General features: G+C 41.8%; 1 long non-coding RNA gene across 2 annotated transcripts; it reads left to right on the top strand.

Annotated features, from left to right (window-relative positions):
• The first annotated feature begins 7168 nt into the window (after nucleotides 1-7168).
• Nucleotides 7169-8734, top strand: LOC121692844. Of its 2 annotated transcripts, XR_006025362.1 has the most exons (6): nucleotides 7169-7262; nucleotides 7357-7463; nucleotides 7551-7613; nucleotides 7694-7765; nucleotides 7845-7968; nucleotides 8074-8734. It is a non-coding gene; the product is annotated as an uncharacterized LOC121692844 (long non-coding RNA). The 2 variants fall into 2 exon arrangements; XR_006025361.1 differs by having other exon boundaries at nucleotides 7551-7765.

An 8734-nucleotide genomic window follows, 5' to 3' on the forward strand; every position in this document is an offset into this window, starting at 1 on the left:
CTTTGTGCTTGGTTGTCTTAGTAACATGTTGCTCTACATATCATTGGCTGAATGGACAGTGGCTGAAATGAGTCAGGCATGGTCAGAATAGGGGCAGCCGTGGTCTACTGGTTAGCACTTCGCACCTGTAACCAGGGGGTTGCTGGTTCGAACCCCGACCAGTAGGCACGGCTGAAGTGCCCTTGAGCAAGGCACCTAACCCCTCACTGCTCCCCGAGCGCCGCTGTTGATGCAGGCAACTCACTGCGCTGGGATTAGTGTGTGCTTCGCCTCACTGTGTGTTGTGTGTGTGTGTGTTTCACTAATTCACGAATTGGGATAAATGCAGAAACCAAATTTCCCTCAAGTCAAAAGAGTATATATACTTATATTTATACTTAGAATGCACTCTTGTACTGTACATTACCTGAGCATCAGCCGTAATGCTATATGCTTAGCAAAAGCATTGCTGTTCCAAATGTTAATTCATTATGCTTGCAGCTGACTTGGCTGATCCCATTTGATTTATTTTGGAATAGACTTTATTTGCAATGTAGCCTAGTCTTTAATGTGGGGATGACCGCACAAAACATGACAAAGACCTGGTGGTACGAAACAGCCCTACAGAACCATTTTACTTGATATTGTGCAGACACTAAATTTGAACATTGTATGATACAATGACTGTCATGATACTCTAGTGGAGGGCTGAGCAATTAAACAGAAATTTTTCATATAATAGTTACTGTAGTTGAGTGCTCTGTAGCAGGGCTGATGTGCACTTGACGATTCATAGACTTTGCAGTATGCAGATATTAATAACAAAACTGAAGTTTGATCTGTGTAGGCTTATGCGGTAAAAATGGTAGCCTGAGCAGCAGATCAACCAGTCGACCACTGAAAATGATGAGCCCGAAATTAGTGATGAGGAGGCCATGACTACAGGGACAAGTAGAGAGGATAAATTAAAGTTATTTAATGTAAGAATGAGCAAAAAAATTATGCTACATGATGAACCTATATGCCTTTGCTTAGAAGAGTGTGTAGTAAATGAGTGGGCTAAATCACCAAACAACAATATAGCATGCAAAAAACATGGCCTAATAGCCTAAACATTAGTTAAATATGCCTCTTTGTGGAAGCGTGGAATAGGCTACATTTCAAAGGCTTTCTTTCTTTCTGTCTTTCTTTCTTTCTGTTTTTGTTAACTTGTGGATGAGTGGAATATTTTTGTAAAGGTTATATTAATTCACTTCAACTTCTCAGTTGAAGTGAATTAATATAACCTTTACACATTTGTTGAAGGTACTAATAAAAACTACAGGATAGTAAGAGCTGAAATGTTGCTTAATTTATCCAATTTCCACCACTATGGAAAACGTGGACCGGTCTTGGGCCTGAAACTCCCGGGCTGAAAAGTGGCCCCACTCCGGCCCTGCCACTCGCTGACATGTGGAAGTACACACTACGGCAAAGCCTATGATCAATAATTCCTGTCTCAGACCTACACGCAATAAACAGCCCTGTAGGTACCCGATTAGAATGTACAGAGCACATTGTAAACTGCATAGCGCAATGGAGAAGCCGTCGCACTGTCAGACACAAGCTTAATTATGCCAGTAAAACTGCCGGTTTAAATCCCGTGATACGCTTTAAAGCAGGCGCTGTTTTTTTTCTCCCGCCCCCTTTAGGCCTATTCGCTGTGTGCAGTGTGCGCAATATTTCCCGTTACGCGATCACTGTGGGTGGGCTTTCGCACAACCCCCAATATGTCAGGATGAGATACTTAAATAAAGATGACCGATGAAACGACTGCATTTCCATACAGAAAATGAAAAGTGTGCTTGCTCAACTATCATACATCAATATGATCAGATATTGGAAATATAGCTGCAAGCAACAATGGCGGGCCCGAGCACCTGCGGTCCATATCTGACGTGTGTGCTATTTGTTTGTGCATGTTTTCTACAGCGGAAGCACCCGCTCACTTCCTGTTGGGTGTGACATTTTACACCGATGGTAGTCACTAGGTGGCACTGCACCATTAATATGTAGGGTACAATGATGCGCTTCCAAGTTATTACAGTGCATGAAAATGCACTGTACTGTTCTTCCTAGGCATTTTATTATTCTTCTTCTAACGCAGTTAATGCAGCTTCAACCGTTTAACGTAGAAACTTCATTCAAACTATGTTACGTCGGTATTAATTAAAAACTACTCAAAATTTCCCCATAGACTTAACATGGGCTGATGACATCACAATAGAGTCGTTAAGCAATTAGAATCCTATGGCAGGTGTTCAGGCCACCTGGATCAACTGCCAGTCTCAGGCTTTAAGCATACGTCTTTGACCGAAGGATGCAAGTAGCCTAACGTTAAACTCCATCACAGTAGCCTAAGCCAACAGCGCTCTAGGACTAGGCTTACCCACAACAAATTCCTGCATCGGCTACATCTGCTGGAGTAAGGATGAGGAAATATTTAATAAGTGAACTTTACCGGCTATGGGGGAACTATGCACCTTCTGCGGAGCTTCTGTGTCAATGCGACATTCTCCGATGTCCAAAGTATGTCCACCGAGGATCGCGTCGCAACAAAATCTGCATGGCTCGCAAAGATGACAAAATAATCCCCTGTCTCTGGACTGTTGATCGTGGTCATTTGAAGCCTGATCAACAAGTTGACCATACTGTGCTTGCCCGTCTGCCCAGATCGGATGTGCACAGTCAGTCAAACCGATTGAAAGCTGGATTGTTCAACATAAGATCCCTCACCAACAAAGATTCTCTCGTCAGCGACTTCATTGTGGACCATAAACTGGACTTTCTATGCCTGACGGAAACGTGGCAGCAGAGCAATGATTTCTTCCACCTGAACCAAGCAGTCCCACATGGATTTGTTTACATCTGTAAAGCCCGCTCATCCGGGAGGGGAGGTGGTCTCGCACTGCTCTATCGCGAGAATGTGAAACTGACACCGCTATCTGTGCCTGATCACACCTCTTTTGAACTGCTGGCTGTTAAACTCAGAGGACCCATACCCACCATTATTGCAGTATTGTACAGACCACCTAAACCATCAAATATGTTTATTCCTGAACTTTCAACTGTTCTTACTGCTTTGAATGCAATGTCTCCTAATGTCATCCTGATGGGGGATTTTAATATACATATGGACAAATGTTCTAATGCATTCACAAAAGACTTTATGGATATGCTTGACTCCTTTGGGATCACACAATATGTTGACTTTCCAACCCACAACAAAGGACATATTTTAGATCTGGTCTGTTGCTCTGGTATCAAGCCTGTCAATATCAGTACTGCTGAACTACCCATCTCTGACCACAAAGCTGTACTGTTTGACACCCATCTGCCTGTCATGAAGTCCAAGGTTCAGCGTGTGATGTCATATCGCAACATTAAAAAGGTGGACCCAGAGGAACTCACTTCTCTAATTGCCACTTATCCCTCCCCTGCTTTTAATACTTCATTGGGGGATTTAGTTGACCACTATAATGCCTGCATGTCTACAGCACTTGACAGACTTGCTCCTATGAAGACGCAAACTGTTTCATTTGTGCACTCTGCTCCTTGGTTTACACCTGAACTTCGGCATATGAAATCCTTGGGCCGACGCCTGGAGCGGCTGTCAAAAAAGACTGGTCTTAATGTACACAAAGACATGTATTCTGAACACCTGCATCAGTATAAAAACGCACTCTGTGTTGCAAAAACATCATACTATGCAAAGATAATCAGTGAAGGACAAGGAAACACCAGGGCTCTCTTTTCTACTGTTAATGGTCTCCTTAAGCCACCTGATAACATCTCCCACCAGGAACTCTCTGATGAACGCTGCTCCGCCTTCCTGAACTTTTTCAATACCAAAATTGAGGCAATCCACCAACAATTAGAATGTTCCATTACTCAGTTGAAACAATCATACTCACTGAGCACTCTGGGCTCACCTTCCATCAATGAACTCCGTGAATTCAGTCTCCCTGCTGAAAGTACCATCTGTGGCCTCATCAAAAAGTGCAATTCCTCCACCTGTCAGCTGGACCCTCTTCCAACAAGCCTGGTTAAGAGCTGCCTGCCATCGATTGCTCCGATGATTACATCAATATTTCACACCTCTCTTCTCTCTGGCACTGTACCACCATCCTTTAAAACTGCTATTGTCAGACCAACACTGAAAAAACTTGGATTGGATTCTGACAACTTCAACAATTACAGGCCTATTTCCAACTTGCCTTTTCTCTCCAAAGTTCTTGAGAAGATAGTGGCAACTCAACTCCAGGATCACCTGAAGGACAATGACCTCTTCGAGCCATTCCAGTCTGGATTTCGTCCTATGCACAGTACTGAAACGGCCATGATTAAGATTACTAATGACCTCCTCTGTGCAGCTGATGATGGACTTATTTCCATTCTGATTCTCCTTGATCTCAGTGCAGCCTTTGACACCATCTCCCACCATCTTCTCCTGGAACGTTTAGCCAATATCGGAGTGCGGGGCAGCGTTCACCAGTGGTTCACCTCCTATCTCTCTGGAAGGACACAGTTTGTACAAATACAGAGTTGCAAGTCTGAGAGCAGTGTTGTGACAAGAGGGGTACCTCAGGGGTCTGTGTTGGGCCCTCTGTTGTTTATTATCTACCTCCTCCCACTTGGCACTATCCTCAGGCAACATGGTGTTCAATTTCACTGCTATGCTGACGACACCCAGCTCTACTTATCTACAAAACCTACTGCCACTCTTCCTCCAGCTGCAATTACTGCCTGCCTGCATGACATAAACTTGTGGGTGACACAAAACTACCTGAAGCTGAATAGCAGTAAGACTGAGCTCTTAGTGGTTGGCTCCAAATCAGCTCTTGCTAAGATGGAACCTTTCACCCTTTGTATAGATGGCAGCACCATCCCTTGCTCCAACAGGTCAAGAGCCTTGGTGTCATACTGGACAACACACTTTCATTTAGTGCGCACATAAACAGTATGTCTCGAAGTGCTTTTTTCCATCTAAGGAACATTGCACGGCTTCGCCCAGCGCTCACCCAGCAGAGTGCAGAAGTCCTTGTAAATGCGTATGTGACATCGCGCCTTGACTACTGTAATTCCATCTTGTCCGGAATCCCTAACAAGCTACTCCATCGGCTCCAACTAATTCAGAATTCTGCAGCAAGGATTATTATAGGCTCCAAATCCACTAGTCATGTAACACCATTACTGATGCAACTGCACTGGCTTCCAGTTGCCTACAGAATACATTTCAAAGTCCTACTCCTGGCATACAAGGCCCTACACAATTATACCCCCACCTACCTCACTGACCTCCTAGAAGTCTACACTCCTGCCCGCTCACTGAGATCCTCCTCAGCAGGCCTACTGCATGTCCCTAATGTGAACCTCAGCACCCAGGGAGAGAGGGCTTTCAGCTACATAGCCCCCAAGCTGTGGAATTCACTGAGAGACTACATGAGACATTGTGACTCAATTACTGACTTTAACAGCACACTTAAAACATATCTCTTCAAGATGGCTTATGGACTGACTGACTGACTGATTTTTACTTTTTTATTTTTACTTTTAATTTATGTTTTTGAGATGACTATAATTTTACAACCTTTTTGTTTTGTTTATTTGTGAAGTGACCTTGGGTGACATGAAAGGCGCTCTAAATAAAATGTATTATTATTATTATTATTATTATACAAACTGGCCCTATTAAGACTACACATCCTGTTCAGCTGCTTCCTCTGCCAAAAACTGTTTCAAAATAAAAGTCCTCACTACAATATTTCACTGTTAAACAATTTAACCCTTTAAACTACTGAACTTTTTAACTGTTCAGCCATTGTAACTGTTACTTGTCATCAACTATGACTCCTACCCACTGTAGCTAGTTAGCATGGTTAGCATGTTAGCATTGCTAACATTGTTAGCATTTTTAGCAAAACTGCTAAAAATGATTAGCTAAGTTAGCTAAGTAACATGGTTAGCATAGTTAGCATGTTAGTTAGCATAACTGCTAAAAATGATTAGCTAAGTAACATGGTTAGCATTGTTAGCATGTTAGTTAGCATGTTTAGCAAAACTGCTAAAAATGATTAGCTAAGTTAATTAAGTAACATGGTTAGCATAGTTAGCATGATAGTTAGCATAGTTAGCATAACTGCTAAAATGATTAGCTAGGTTAGCTAAGTAACATGGTTAACATAGTTAGCATGTTAGCATGCTAGTTAACATTTTTAGCAAAACTGTTAAAAATGATTAGCTAAGTTAGCTAAGTAATATGGTTAGCATAATTAGCATGCTAGCATGTTAGCATGCTAGTTAGCATAGTTAGCATGACTACTAAAAATTATTAGCTAGGTTAGCTAAGTCACAAGGTTAGCATAGTTAGCATGCTAGTTAGCATAACTGCTAAAAATAATTAGCTAGGTTAGCTAAGTAACATGGTTAACATAGTTAGCATGTTAGCATGCTAGTTAGCATAGTTAGCATACCCACTAAAAATGATTAGCTAGGTTAGCTAAGTCACATGGTTAACATAGTTAACCGTGTGACCATGTAAGCTAGTTAGCATAACTACTAAAAATGAAAACATTAGCTAAGTTAAGTAACTTGGTTAACATTATTATCTTTGATAACATAGTTAGCATAACTACTAGCAAACATTAGAGCCATTCCAACTGTCAGTTATCGTCAATTATCTACCTAAATAATTTAACCATTTAAATTATCCACCTATTTAACCGTTCAATCATTCCAACTATATTAAACCTTATCTACCAAGTAAACAGTGGTGGGGGAAGTACTGAAACTCAGTACTTAAGTAAAAGTACAAATACACAGAGAAATATTTACTTTAGTAAAAGTAAAAGTACCACAATGACAACCCTACTTAAGTAAAAGTAAAAAGTACCTGCTTTTAAATGTACTTTAAGTATTAAAAGTAAAAGTATTTGCATAATGATTTATTCTCTTAATATCTATATTCTAAAAGGAAAAATCAGTATGGGCTGTGGCATTTTAATTAAGCTAGTTTTAGGTTATACTCGACTAGATAGTTTTAAGCTAATGCAATTGTGCTTACCATCTGTGGCCCAGTACATTCTGACCTACAAGACTGTAATTCTGGTTACTAGTGTAGCCAGTGGGACTTTAGGACCCAGGAGCAAGTAGCAAGGGCTTAAAGGCTGAGGTGTCCATAGGGGCGGGTTCTTGTGTTTTCAGTCAGCTGCTTAGCCAGGGAAACGGAGCGGAGTGGAACCGCGGTAAGTTTGAATTGTTTGGCACGCTGTTGTACTAGGCCAGCATTAGCTGCCTCATCATGGGTTATGGCACTTATAAGTCTGTTCGTTCTGGTAGATTACAGATGAGTGTTGGTGGCCAGTGTGCTGGCGTTCCGTATGTTGAAGGGTTTGTGTGCAGTTACCAGTAATTGAATCACGGAAGCGTCTCTGGGTTTAACGCCGGTAGGTATGCTTCCCTTAAAGAGTGTGGTTTTGATGTGAGCCTTGAGATACGCAGTGTTGTGATTTTTATTATGATCTATGTTGTAGAATGGGCGTGTAACTAGAACGAATCTCGATATCCGCTGGGAACTCTCTCACTCTTGCGGCCAGGTGCGTATAACCAACAAAGCATTGAGACGGTCCCCCTGCTCTGCGCGCTGAGAATATTAATATCAAATGTTTTTCAACAGACTGTGCTGGGGTTACAGGGTGTTTGTATACTGTAATTGCTGCCGTGTGCTTGGGCGGATGGCCTAGCCAAAGTAGGTATGTGTTAGCCTGATTATCTAATTAACTGTTAGACTTTGGCCTTGCAATGACTCATTCTTATTCTATGTGTAGCCCGTTGTTATACCAGGTCCCGTGCGCCCCGTCATACGTGTGCACTGGCTTCTGTGCGCTCCGGCGTCTGTGTGTGTCTTCACACGAGGTTATTAGAAGCCTTTTGTGAATGAACCCGTCTCTCGTAAGTGCTTGAAAGTTTAAGTTCTTTCAATGTATATCATCAGTAAGGTGAATGAGTGTGTGTGTTATGTGGATAAATTAATAATTGTATGTTTTGTTTTTTTAGGTCTTGTTTACTTTGTTTGGACATCCAGCCACTGTTTTCTCATGTATGAAACTTATGTATGTTTTTATCATTCATTGATACCATGCCTATGAACTTATAGGGTTAATGTCAAGCTCTTCGATCCGGTCATTAATCTTTTACCATTGAGAAATTGTTGTGTTTGGGCAGTGTGCAATATTACGGGGGGACAGGGGAAAGTGCTAGTGGGCATGTGCAATTTGGATAGCTTTAGCTGATCATCATAGTAGCACTCACGCACTTTACTTGCTCTCAAATTTAAGTGGCCATTGCTTGGGTTCTCGTAGCTAGTGGGCGGAGCTCAATGCTCAAGGTATTAAGGTGACCACTGTGTGGTGTGATTAGAATTTGTGTGTACTAACAAAGCACTTTATGGTTAATGCAGTGTAGCCTTTGTTGCTGTCTTTGGTGTGCTGAATCCTTTTGGAGCCTTGTGCTCATGATGAACTAAAGGTGGATTTCCTGTCAACATTGAGTACTGTGGTCCGGCCCAATATTTAGTGTAAATATCTCCTACGAAGGCTACGAGAACGCATGTATGTGTCCATGATGTGTTACTACCATTAATGTTGTTCCTGTACGAAGCACCTATTTTAATAACTCTGCAGACCATAAATAAATTATGTCTACATTGTTTTTGCTA

This window comes from Alosa sapidissima, chromosome 19 (genome assembly GCF_018492685.1).
Source record: "Alosa sapidissima isolate fAloSap1 chromosome 19, fAloSap1.pri, whole genome shotgun sequence".
In the NCBI taxonomy this organism is placed as follows: domain Eukaryota; kingdom Metazoa; phylum Chordata; class Actinopteri; order Clupeiformes; family Clupeidae; genus Alosa; species Alosa sapidissima.